The sequence below is a fragment of the Tachypleus tridentatus genome, chromosome 13 (assembly GCF_004210375.1).
Source record: "Tachypleus tridentatus isolate NWPU-2018 chromosome 13, ASM421037v1, whole genome shotgun sequence".
In the NCBI taxonomy this organism is placed as follows: domain Eukaryota; kingdom Metazoa; phylum Arthropoda; class Merostomata; order Xiphosura; family Limulidae; genus Tachypleus; species Tachypleus tridentatus.
Genome location: NC_134837.1, coordinates 101,222,707 through 101,236,940, shown reverse-complemented (window position 1 = coordinate 101,236,940; position 14,234 = coordinate 101,222,707). Strand labels below are relative to the sequence as shown.

Here is a 14,234-nt window from a genome sequence, read left to right as displayed (position 1 = left end):
ACCACTGCAGCATTTAAAACATCAATTTTGTACACAACATATCAAATTATCAATATATATATAATGAAAATTTGTATCTCAGTTGTTAGTGACGTTTCAGTTAATAAGCCGAAAACTTTTCTAAACTCTTGTAAATTTTGCATAGTGTTTGGAATTGTAAAATAAATTTCGCAAGACAGATTTTCTAATAATTTAATTTCTCTTCAAAAAAATAGAAAAATAAACGAAGAGGAAATAGAAATATGTTTATTTCACCGCGCTTAATAAGATATATTTTACTCACAGTATTGTTATGTAGAATGGTTTTTAAAAATATATCAAGTTGCCCTAAAACAACATTGATGCTTGTTTTGACCACAAAGCTCCCAGTGGCTCAGCGACAACTGAGTATGTACACTTACGATGTTATAGTTCGGGTTTTGATATCTGTAGTTAACATAGAATAGATAACCAAATGTGTAAATTTGCACTTAAACAACAACCAAACCAAAATCGACCATGAAGAACGAAGAGTAGGAGAAGTGAGTTCACTATTGTTGCACGCCATCTTGAAAAACTTAAACGACACCCAGTTTTTCAGAGAGATAAGTAATCAATATGAAAACCATGCTTTTTTCCTTCGTAATACCTAGTGGCCATTGTTACAGTGCACAATTGTAGTCACAACAGTACTACAATTTATGTTTTTGCTCAGTGGTATTATCTTCTAGTATTTCTCACAGACTATCAAGCCATAACATAATTATTATAGATGCCATACGAGATTGCTTCGTATTAACAAAGATATCTAACCTAAAGATAGACATCGACAGACCAATTGGTTGAGCTAGATCTTAGCTGGTTCTATTTATTTAATACAAGTATTTATTCGTTTTCGGACTTTCCCACACAGCTGCTCGAATCTAGTTGCACTGGTCGTCCCTAAATTAGAAGTGATAAACCAGAAGAACAACAGCCAATCTACACTACGCATCGTCAGCACTTAGGCTACTCTTTATTAACGAATAGTGGAATCTTATTAAACGCCCTCACTGAAAGGACAAACATTTTCAGTGAAGTGCTACGACAAGTTGTGCGCAACAACCTCAAACCCATGCCAGGCCCTCCTTTAAAGTGAAGGTAATAATTACATTAAATACATTCACTGTAAAATATAGGGTATTCTGCTTACGTTTCTAACAATATATTTTATTTACTAATACCTGAATATACTTAACACAGTTTACCAAACATATTAGCATACAAAACGAATATTTTCACAAAGAAAAATTTATGCCTAGACACGTACAAGTATTCTTGTCGAGATGAAGTATATATAAATATAGTGCGGTGGTGTTGGAACTGATTTTTCAAGTTGCGTTTACAGAATATTGAAATACTAAGATGAGACAGAAAGAAAACAACTTGTCATGAGTTACGTTGAAGTTAGAGCAAAAAAAAAAATCATTTTGAGAACTGTTTTGTAATTTAATATATGTATGTTAATTTCTGTTAAACCAAAATAAGGTATATTGTCCACGTTAAACAAATATTGCACCTCCCAGAAATGCGTATACATCACAACTAGCACGGAAGCTACTGTTGTGGTACCCCAGTTTCATTTCGAGGCAGGCCCACCCGTACTCGGCTGATCGCAACCGTTCAACATAACAGGTGTGGGGTGGTTTAATAGGACCAGGGGCTTCACCTCGTCACTCAACGCCGCTAGTTGCGTGGTGTGTGGCCGTCTGCAGGCAACATTTTAGTTGCGAAAAAACGTTAACTTCTTCCATTTTCGTAAGAGTATATTTCGTTATTATCAACATATTTATAGAATTAGATCTAACAAATTCAACTACATAATCAAATAAGATTGATTTATACGACCACATTATTTACTGAAAAATACAGATTAAAAATAAAAAGACCTTGAAAGCGAAAGATATGAAACATCTGCTGCATATCACATAAGTTTTATACAGTTTTAGGGACCTGAAAAGCAAGCAATTCAAGCATAAATTTGACATCAGTTGTAGTAAAGCATTAGGGTCAACAACTGCCACAGTATGAACTAGAGGGGCACTTAGTAGAGCGCATACATCCGCTACGCAGCGTTTGTCATATTTGGCTATCAACAAATACGAACCATTTTTGGTAAGATAATGTTTTACATATGTCCACCACGTTTCATCAAAATCTGATCATTTTAGTTTACAATTTGTTTTTGAATTTCGTGCAAAGCTACACGAGGGCTATCTGCGCTAGCTGTCCCTAATTTAGTAACTAATTATTATCACCCACTGCCAATTCTTGAGCTACTCTTTACCAACGAATAGTGGTTTTGATCGTCACGTTATAACGCCTCACAGCTGAAAAAACATGCATATTTGGTGAGACGGGATTCGAACTCATGACCCTCTGATTACGAGTCGAGAGCCCTAATCACCTAGCCATACTGGGCTTTTCTGTTACAAACCAAAAATTATGTGAAAAATTTGTCCCCTTGTTTTCAAATAGGGATTTTTTTGGATTTTCGTGACCATGGCCTTCCAAAAACTATTTACTTCTGAGTTGGGTCATAGTACAAACGTAAACCAGTAATGTTTAAATCCGTTCAACAGTTTTCGAGAAATGTTCCTGTTAAACGCACAACCACACAAAAGCACACTCATAAATACACAGGGTTGAACATAACCGAAGGTGGACGGATGTAAGACGATTACTAATACAGGGTTACATGATGATTCAATGTTAAGGGTGTGAGGGGTTATAACGCTAACACTCGGGTCTAGACATTAAATTTTAAGCAAAATACGGATAGCCTATTGTATAGCTTTGCGCACGATAACAAACACACAAACAAAAACTATTATTTGAACAACACCGTTAATGTTCTTACATTTTATAATTTTTTATGTAGTGTCATACAAACGATATTATGTAACAAATGAAAACTAAACACATGAGATATAGCAGAGGATATGTAGTTTAATGTTCATAAATTTAACTTAACCTGAGACGATTCGTTTGATATTAAGCAGCGTTGTTTCTTTCCTTATTATTGGTCTCCATTAAGAGAAGCAATGGCACTTTGTAAAGTGCATCAAGTTTCGTTGTATTATTATAATTTGTTTAGATTTTTTAATTGGTTTAAAACTGATAAATTTGTTGATAACATCAAGCAAATTTCTAATTTTCCAACTTCAAGTTTCAAGTATGCTCCGTAAGTTAGAGCAGGATACTATCTGTTTATTATACTGTGATGCTATAATTGAAAAGTGCAAATTATTGTTATTATATAATCTTCTACAATTTTTGCTTTCACTTATTATTCAGTGTACTATAGAAATGAAACGACGTATCTGAAACAGAATCCATTTGTCACGTAAACTTTAGCCAGATTTTACATTTATATTTGGCTATGGAAATTGCCCGAATTATACCACAATTAATGAAATATCGTGTAAAAATTAATTTATTTTATTATTACATGAATAAAATATTTTGACAAATGAAACGTTTGATTAAGTTTTAAAGATTGATGTTTTCTCAAAACGTTTTTCTTCATGTATGGATTTTCATTTTAGTTAAAAACTATGAACTTGTAACATGTAACACTGTACTTAAGTTTTACCTTTAGGATGTTACACGTATCTCTAGCTGACTTTTACCTGAAGAACTTATCACGGCATATTTTACACATCAGTTGTTTAAATGCTAGGAAAACTTCAACATTATCAATAAGTGTACCTTCTCTATACGGTTAAGAGCTTATGTTACCTGAATCAGCAACTTAGGTGAGAAAATCAAGTTGAAACGTAATATCCTACAATGTCCAAAAACGTGAATTTCCTTTTATTAGAAGGTATCGTCTTCAGTTTGTTTTATAAAGTTACGTGAAGCCATATTAAGGCTAACCATTCCTTATTTTGAACTGATAGAAACAGCATCTATAGAAAGTGGGTTGCTCTTATGACAACGGGACGCGAACCATTTAAGTCCAGATTCATAAGCCAGCACGCTAACCGTTGGGCCACACCCATCCTATCGTTTTCTTCACATTTGATAGTACAATTCCGTATTCGCTATTTGATTACGTTAAAGTCTTCCTGCGTGAAGTGAAAACACGATTAGCGGTTTATTAAACCTTCAAACTACACATTATCAAGTAAAAACCCGTCGCAATGTTTGTAGTAGATGTACTAAATAACAGAGAATTTGTGTTTTCACGTCAGCCTCTGTACTATGTATAACTTGATCAGTACTTCACCATTCTACAAAGAAAGAAAACGATTTTCTATAGAACCCTTGCGCATTCTGTATACACATTGCACAATGAACTTTATACAAATGACTGAATCTATAAAACCTAAAACTTTTAAATTATTAACATTGCCAAGGATATTTTAGAACTTCAAATATACATATATGTAAACATGATGTTCTAAAAACACGTGGGTCCAAGAAGTATTGATAAAACTGAAATAGAAACCCTTATAACCTTATAAGGGTTTCGATTTCAGTTATATATGTAAACAATAATTCTTTGCACTAGTACAGAATAACAAAAATTACGCGCAATCCAAAATATTTACTTAGTTTTTTTTTTGTTCCTCATTATTTGTAACAGATTCATTTGAACGACCTCTATACGAATTTTACAGGTATTGGGTTGGGCTAACCGCCAACCCCAACTGGCTTTTACTTTCCTAAGTACCAAATTTTTACGACCGAATGTTCCTACTCACAGAAGATTTACAGACGAGCTTTTATACGCATTGTTTGTTCACCCCAGGATTGCAACCGAAGGACTGAAGTAATTTACCGTAGTTCCTTTAGTGTGGTCGTGGAAAGATTTCCTCGTTAAGCAACAATACCTGACGTGACACTAAGCCTAATCTCGACATTACCACCCTGCAATGTATGTCTTTACTTGTGTAACACACGTACATGAATGCTTTACTTTTTTGTAGGTATGGTCTTTAAGAAGTTGAAGAACTGAATATTTTCAAGCTTTTAACCACCGGAATGATTTGTTTATTTATTTATTTTTAATAAAACCTGTTTGTTAGTTACTTGAAAAGTGGAAAAAAGTTAGTCCAACATTAAATGTGTGTTTTTCTTATAGCAAAGCTACATTGGGCTATCTGCTGAGTCCACCGAGGGGAATCGAACCCCTGATTTTAACGTTGTAAATCCGTAACTTACCGCTGTACCAGCGGAGGACGAAACATTAAATGTTCAGGGTTTTTTGGAAATAATCCTTAATTACAAAACATGGCGTATTTCTATTCGTCAATACTCGTATGCTTCTCAGTAATGTTTTTTCTTCCTTTCAAACAGATTCCCTAAGATTATGTTGAGCTAAGAAATAACACATTTACTCTTGCATACGAGTGTTGTAGATCACAGCTTTTCCATACAAAAAACATGTCGCTTCAAAATATTCTATATCCTGATGGTGAAAAACTAATGTAGTCCAATCACAAGCGGTAATACGTTTTCCAATAACAGATACTCCACCACAAAACGGTTAGAAAATAAACTGAGGGTGTCAGACTGTGGAACTGAGGGTGTGTGATTGGGGTTCAGATTTCCAAAGGGTGATCTCCTTATAAATAGATTTCCAAAGGGTGATCTCCTTATAGATAGATTTCCAAAGGGTGATCTCCTTATAAATAGATTTCCAAAGGGTGATCTCCTTATAAATAGATTTCCAAAGGGTGATCTCCTTATAAATTTTGTACTTTCGTTGATATTTTTAGACGCAATGTTTTTCAAATAATATTTTTTAGATTTCTCATTTTACTTACTTAAAATATTCTAAAGCACATTATCATTTTAACTTATGAATGTATTTTTAAAATTGTGTATTTGTGAGTGTTTCTTTCGCAAACGTAAACCAAAAACTATATGAAAGCTATTAAACCAGAAGCAATGTTGTTTTTGTTTTTAAATATCAGGTTATATTAAAGCAATCGTCTCCAATAACCAGATGTAAATGTTAGTTATCTCCAGTTTATTACGTCTGTACCAGTCATAACTATTACATAAATAAGCCACTAGATGTCATTCACAAGAAGAAAAAAATGATGTAACGTTTTAAAATTAGGATTTATAGGACTAAAACAATACCTATTACCATGAAAACATGTGTCAGTTAGAAGCTCATGTGAACAAAATAAAGTTAGGAGGAAGAAGGATGATTACACACAAAACTGCAATTCTCGACTACGATAGTGAACTGATACGGATGGTGAACTGATACATATATGACTTAATAAAAGGTTGAACTTAATTACACCAATAATCTGTGAGATTGGAAGCAATACACATTTTTCATTTCAACTTAATTCAGTTTTGTTTACATACTGCATAACAAAATATATTGAAATAAGTATTAATTTTAACTTCAACCAATCTCGTATATGAAAAGATTTGTTTGTTTTATTTGCTTTTGGAATTTCGCACAAAGCTACTCGAGAGCTATCTGTGCTAGCCATCCCTAATTTAGGGGTGTAAAACTAGAGGGAAGGTACCTAGTCATCACCACCTCTTGGGCTACTCTTTTACCAACGTATAGTGGGATTGACCGTCACATATAATGCTCCCGCGCCTGAAAGGGAAGCAGGTTGGCGCGACGCGGGCGCGAACCCGCGACCCTCGAATTACGAATCGCACGCCTTACGCGCTTGGCCATGCCAGGCCCTCTATAGACTGATCGATCCCGAAGTTTCATATGTTAACATATATGTTTTGAGAAAAATATCTGCCACTACTTGGACATTTTTTATCAATAAACATAATATTTCTTATTGTTAACTGTTATATTTTCACTTTTAATCATTCATTTTGTTAAAAGCCTGATAACGAAACAAAATCCCTCCCGGTAGCTCATATTTAAACTTGAGGACATATTACGCCAAAAATCGGGTATAGCATAACGCAGATATCCCCCTGTGTGGTTTTGCGCTCAAAAACAAACGGAACAAAAATTTTATAAAGTTATCGTTCACACCCAGCCATATCTTGAGAGTAACACGATCTGTTCTATGTCGTAACTAATTAATAATTCTTGTTTTTATTGGTGTTGTTAATCAAACATATTGTTGGTGTAAAAAGTGGTTTGTAGTCGCTACGAGAAAAGTCAACACTGGATACTTTTCACTAAGATAAGGTCCAACTTATCTCTCTTTGGTTAACTTGTGCTCAGGTTTAGTGACGAGGTGCAAAATACTCTGAAACATGTATAACTCAAAAACACATGTTGATCAAAGTATAGATTGAACTGAAGCTCTCTTGAGTTTAGACTTTGAAATTAAACACTTTTCGAAGTACTAAGATTATTTATTATTATGCTGTTAGTTATTAGTTTATTTTGTTGAGCCAAGTTTAGACATGACTAACGTTTGAGTGGTGAATAAAATGTTCTGGCTTATTCTCTTCTTGAACCTTAGGTAAAGAAGTGAGCCTTAGTTGATTCATAAATATTTTGTTTTCGTGACTTACACTGATCCTCTTCGTGATTATGAATAACATACACTAGCAACCAATGCTTAGAATACTGCTCGAAGTTGGTACACTGATCTCAAGATATTATAAGAAATTTAACATTTCAGTAGATTTCCTTTACGTTTTTCTTATGCTCCATTTAATTTATGTGTGTGTGTGTGTAAACTCTAAACATTAGTTTTATTCAACTCTCCCCAGAGCAGCCTTCATGTACATAGTTAACAAAAAAGTTAATATTTCCATTCTAGTGTAAAAACAATAGTTTTACGCGTTTTTATCACAAAAATAAAGATTACGAAATGTAAGCTTTTCTGGTTCTACACTGACCGTGGTCACGTCTTCATCGAGGGGGATCTCAGCAACAACCTGGAGTCCTCCCATCGTCAATATGTAACAAGAAACGTATGAGGAATGTTTTTTTTTTCTTGTTTCTTCAGTATGATGTAGTGAATGGCGTCCCTTCTGTAGCTCCTGCAGCTTAGTCTGGGCAGCTGATGATACCTGGGAAAGGAACATTTGCCGCTAGGTGTCCTGCAGATAAGGGGAAACAAGTACGGTTTTCATATCAATCAACAGCCACTCTGAAAAAAATGGGAGTTGCTTAAATTTATTAGGGCGGTGTTAAATAAAACAAACAAGGAAACTGATGTATTAACGCTCGCTTCTGTCCCTCCCTCTCTCCCACTCCCGAGGCACGAATGACATTTGATGCTTATTGTACAATAAATACAACTTTGTAATAACTTTAACTTTAATTACCATCAAGTTAAAATTGTTAATGGCTAATAACAGTAAAGAACTTACGCTCAGTTGTGTTACAGTCTAGCGGAAACTTTAGAGCACCAGTTAGATTCCTACTAACTCTATGAACGGAACAACTAGCTTGTTTCAGTCTTATGTACAAAAATATCAAGTCTTCAAAGAATATTTTCTTAACACTTCCAATATTACTGTGTTTTATGTAAGATAGAAAATGTTAATTAAATTATTCGATGAAAATGTTTTACATATACATAGAAAAAGCTATAAATGACATGTACACGCGTGAAGTATTTATACCTTACAAGCATGTAGCCACAAACACTGGGGAGATATAACATAGGCATTAGATATCGATCCATGTTGACTAACATAACACATGTTGTTTTGTTCTCTTGGTTGAGACTAGTAAGATTAAATATCCAATGCATGGACATCAATTTTTTATCTTTGTATTTTATAATTATCAATCTAAACTGCATATAACACACGCATACACTTACTAGCAAGTTTTTTCCCAAAATATTTATTAATCGGACACGTTAAGTGATCGTAAAATTACTTTATAATAACTCTTATCTTTGATGAATATTCCATCTCGGTAATATTGTCTCCGTGTGGAAATTAAACGTCATCTATTTCATTTTTGACAGCATTATAGAGCGATCAAATGATATTTATTTAATATGTGATGAAAGTGAAATACTAGTTTGGTCTTATTTTTGTTGTTTCTTTTATTTCTACACAACTATCTGGCAACTTTTTATAAGACTACTTAGAATACTGAGTCCAAGTTGTTGTTTTTTTTTTTGGTTCACGAATCGATGAGTTAATATATAGTTTCACTGACTGCTGTTTATTTGTCTTAGTTTGGCCTATCCTACGGTTATTTCTGTTCTACTTTTCAAGATTTTAACTCAATAACCGTATCTGAACTTACGCTTCGAATTGTCTACGTTTACAACAAATCGAATAAAGTGTGGTTATTCAAATATTGTGTTGATAAGTTTAAAGAACATGAATATATATATATAATATTAGTTAAATTATTTTCGTCGAAACGCTGACGTTCACACAAACAACAGGAAAGAACTAACTGATTTCCGCTCATTGAATGGTTCTTTATCTTCTCTGACATATCGTGTGCATCCACGTTTATGCTCTGAATTTTTGTCTCGTGAAAACTTGCAGCCTAATTTAGATGACGCCAGACATCCCAGATTATGGCAGTCAGTATTACCCCATACCGGCTGTTTGTGGGGCGAGCGAAATAACATAAGCATACTTGTTCATAATATTAGTCGATTTTGTTAACAATATAATCATTACACCCGTGTGTGTGTGTGTTTTCCTCTAGCAAAGCCACATTGGGCCTCCTGCTGAGCCCACCGAGGGGAATCGAACCGCTGATTTTAGCGTTGTAAATCTGTAGACCTACCGCTACACTAGCGGGGTGGGGCGATCATTACACCCACAAAATATATTTTGGTACATCCATTTAGTTAAAGTAATAAGGTTTCAGAGGCTGGAAGTGAGCACTTAATGAACTGGTAAAAAACAACAACATTATAACTTAAAAAACATTATTTTCAGTCTAAAATATAACAATATGCTAATGTTATATTTAATATATTTTTAATACTTTGATTTTTGTCTCTGATTTTAGTTGTTTCCTAGAAATATTTTAATCACTCTGAAAACAAGAATGGAGTAGAATCCTAGTGGTTGACGTGTTCTAGCTTTAAATCTAACGATCCACGGTTAGAGCCCCCTCGGCTAAAACCTCACTCTACAGTTTGGAGCCATTCGAACGGGCATAAAAACAAGGATCAAATCTCACTGTTTGGTCACATTATGAGTCGTCCAAGAGTTGGTAGCAGGTGTTTTTGACTAGTTGCCCTTCCTCTAGTATATCAGTTCGAATTTTTGGATGGTTATTCACAGATATCCTTTGTGCAACCTTGCGCTAAAATAAAATTAAAAAAAAAAAAAACAATAATGAAAACCAGAAAGCTGTGTTATGATCACACTAATCTTTAGTATGGTTATCACTCTTGAAATTCAAAGAGAGACTTTCAAGTCATAAAGCCTGAAACCTAAAAGGCATCTCCAAATAAAATTAATTAAATAACAGTTTCACAGTTGAAGGGTAAATATAACTGTATTGCAAACCAACACAACTAGCTATCTGAGCTTTGCCCGTCGCAGGAAGCAAACATCGAATGTTACAGTTATAAACCTCGAAGTTTTCCGCTGAGACACCGAGAAACAACGAAGATGGAGATCTCACGCGCGTTATAAAATATTATACATATAAGGCAACAATGACATGTCTTAGGGACGAGAGTATACCAGTCGTTAAGGTTATGCATAAATTTTAATATTTTGCTTTTGTTGTTTGTTTGTTAAATATTGTGATTTGAGCAAATACTCTTCAGTTTGAAAAGCCTTTTTGAAAACACATAGCTCAGCGTGTCGTATTAAGAGTCAAAACTTCTACTCTCTCAGTTTATTACGCGTTGGAGACCTCTACAAATATCAGTGAATTTAGTGTAACCTGCATGCTTTTGTTCTTTCTTTTTCACTTCGGACATTCTCATTAAGTTAAATGTAGGTAATTTGGGGTAACTGTCCATAACTTTGAACTGATAGGCTAGAGAGAAAGCACCTGATTAATAGAACATACTGCCAACTCCAGAACTACTTTAATCCAATAATGGGATGTTATCGTCACTCTTATAACTTATTCGCGGCACCAGAGTTAGGAGAGCAATGATTTTTTTCGTCAACGGGACACAAACCGTAGACCGTCTGACACGTTAACTACTAAACCATCTGTATAATAACAACGATGACATTTCGTGTATCAAACTTATTTACTTTAATATTAAAACTCAGCTTACTTTCGTAAGAAAAAAATAGAAGTCCCATTATTTGAGTAACTTAGATATTTATAGAAAAAATAACTTGTTTTGAATTATTTGAAAAGAAAGAGGAATGTATAGCTTTCGTTTTAACTTCTTCTAAAATATGGCTTTCAAAAAATACCCGATTCTGCTGAAACGTTTTCTGTTTGTTTTTGAATTTCGCGCAAAACTACACGAGGGCTACCTGCGCTAGTCGTCCCTAATTTAGCAGTGTAAGAGAAGGCAGCTAGTCATCACTATCCACCGCCAACTCTTGGGCTACTCTTTTACCAACGGATAGTGGGATTGACTCTCATATTATAACGCCCCACCACTGAAAAGGCGAGCATGTTTGGTGAGACGGGGGTTCGAACCCGCGACCCTCAGATTACGAATCGAACGCCTTAACCCACCTGGTCATACCGGACCTTCTGCAGAAACAAAATTCTAACTTGAAAAATAAAGAAACAACGCGTTTTTGTTTTTCCTTTTAGAAATTACATATCAATTTATCGTTGTGTTTTATATAACTTGTGTTTGGTATATATTCTGTTCTGAAGACAAATTAAGATAAATTAAAAAATGACGCCATTAAACCCAGTGAACGTTGATTCCTGTTTTCCACTTACATCCATTTATGGTGTAGTTAAAACATATGTTAACGTTAAAAATAATCCATTTGTTTGTATTTGTAGCCATTGATGCACTTTCAAAAACTACTTTGTTTCGTTTATCGATGACAATATATGAATTGAGCTGAGCTGGAATCAGTAGAAACGTCGTAAGTATTGAAACACACTGAGTTAAATATATTCTAAATAATTTTATTTTCAGTAGTATAACATAGTAACTTGAGAATATAGGAATGACATCATTGAGGAAAAAAAAAGGACATTAGGCGGTCTACAAAAATCTTTGAACTTAAAAGTTACTGATTCATTTGACGTGACATGGAAATGTGGAATATGTTTGGGAACCTTGACGTGCCAGGCACTGAACTGATGAAATTTACATGAAGCCCTAGCTAGGCCCAGCTCCACCACCTTGGTTTGTTTCCCAAGCACCCTGCTGTACATTTTATGACCACTCCCCAAGGATATCTTTTTGTATTTTTATAGCTTACTGATATTGAAGCGGACGTGCTCTGAAAGACCGTAGGAATAAAGAATAGTAACCAGGGAGGAACTTTACTGTTAACCACAACACTCTGAGTAAGTCTTATGACATGTTCTAAAACTATGCTAAAATGAATAAAACGGAAAACTTTCCTGACATAAGAAAACGTAATCTCAACATTTCGAAACAAAGGGGGCATATAATTATCTACATTTCTCTTAATTCACATAACAAAAATTCGGGCTTAGTTACCAAATTGAGTCTAGCTTTTACTACACATTAACTTGCAGGATTTCTTCAATCAAAAAACAAAACAACTGAAATATTATCGCTTGAGTTTTAAGAGTGTTTTTAAAGTGTTAATACTATCAGAACTAACAAAACTTACCTTCGTTACTGAATCCGTTTTGTTGTTTTTCTTAAACGGTTATATTGGGGTGTGAATAATCTGAAGAAGAAACATCCAAATGCGTAGAATTAGGACCCCCTTCTGTTGCTGATAGAGTTATTTTAAGTAAAGAGAGATTAGTATCTAACATCACAGTAATATCGAACAATTACAAATGACTTAAAGTTTAACTGCACCAAAAATGAATAAATAAAAATGTCCAAATTGTCAAGTTAGTCCACATCTATACAAAATCTCTAACATGTGTCACACTTATAATTATGTGTTTTATATTTAAAGCCATGAAGAAAATTACGTTATTGTTTTCTGCTGAAAATTACGTATAATGATTTTAAAGTGAACGATATCCCTTACTTGTATAGGTTTACTCTATAAAATAAAGACGTTGCAGGAGACACTTTTCAAATGTCGTGCATTACAAAAGATCTTCCTGTCAAACATTAGTTACAGGAAGTTGTTCTAGAAAAGTCAGTCACTGAGGAAAGCTTTTTTACCAACAGAAGTGCGTAGCACAAACTTCCGCGTTTTTTTCGTGTTTTTGTTTGTTTGAGATAAGTTTCAAAAGACGATTAGAAAACAATCTTAAGAAATTGATACTACGGTGTGTTCAAATGCCTGGTACTTTCTTTTTCTTTATAAAATGAACACTTACGATTCATAAGTAAACAATGTAGAGTGGGGCTGGGTGAGAAATGAGACTCGTTATTCTTGATGTATGATGTGATAGTTGGGTAAAATTCCCTTTTACACTGCTTATCACATTCCACCTTTTCCTGAAAGTTTCCCTGACCACAAAGGTTTAGCGCGTCAAATCTATCACATAAATTATGCCATTTTTTGCTTTTCAGTTTCCATAGTTAGGCACGTAAATCAGTTTGTAGACGTTTGCGTAGGTTTAGAGCTCTCCTTGTTTCATATGGAAATCGGTGATTGTTTTATTTTCAGAAAAAAATGAGTGTGTGTAAAAGGTTTAGAATAAATGACCTCTCTTATGATTCATCTTCTACGTTTTAGTTTTGGAAAATCTGTGGTAAAATCTGACGAAATAGGAAGAGGGACAGATTATTAGGAAGACACGAAAAAAACTAAACACCTTTTGTAAGCAATGAAATCAAGAAAAAGGCCTTTGGAATCTAAAAAGTCTATTTCTGTTCACACCAACATAAAGAACTCCAAGCAAAACAGATGGGAATTTCCCATAATACCATCCTTTTTCTTGAATGATGGGTTTCTTAGAATTTGAAACATAGTGAGATACAAAGACTGTTCTTGAATTGGTGTTGATGAGTTAAACTTAAAGAAAACTTTCAACCTAAACTTATAATAAACTTTCTACTTTCTGAGACGTGTTTAGAGTACCAATAAGTAAAACATTAGCGTTATTGGTGACTCATTGAAAAATAATATCAGGTATTATAAAGTGTTCGGTTTTGCATATACAATCAAAATATTTATAGGTCGCAAGTTTTCGGAAGTTCGTGGCTGTTGAATAGCTAGAGCAATTGGTCACAATAAATATTCAAGTTAGCTATATAATTGTCACTGGCCTCTTA

At 34.2% G+C, this 14,234-nt stretch overlaps 1 long non-coding RNA gene across 1 annotated transcript in view; it reads right to left on the bottom strand.

The window, feature by feature from the left end:
• The window catches only part of LOC143236803 (uncharacterized), a 28,158-nt gene extending 15,006 nt beyond the window's left edge, over window positions 1–13,152 (bottom strand). The window contains exons 1-3 of the long non-coding RNA XR_013019758.1: window positions 13,036–13,152; window positions 12,661–12,768; window positions 7,819–8,022 (exon numbers count right to left, since the gene is read on the bottom strand). This is a non-coding gene — a long non-coding RNA (uncharacterized LOC143236803). The remainder of the gene's footprint in view (window positions 1–7,818; window positions 8,023–12,660; window positions 12,769–13,035) is intronic.
• Window positions 13,153–14,234: the final 1,082 nt, after the last annotated feature.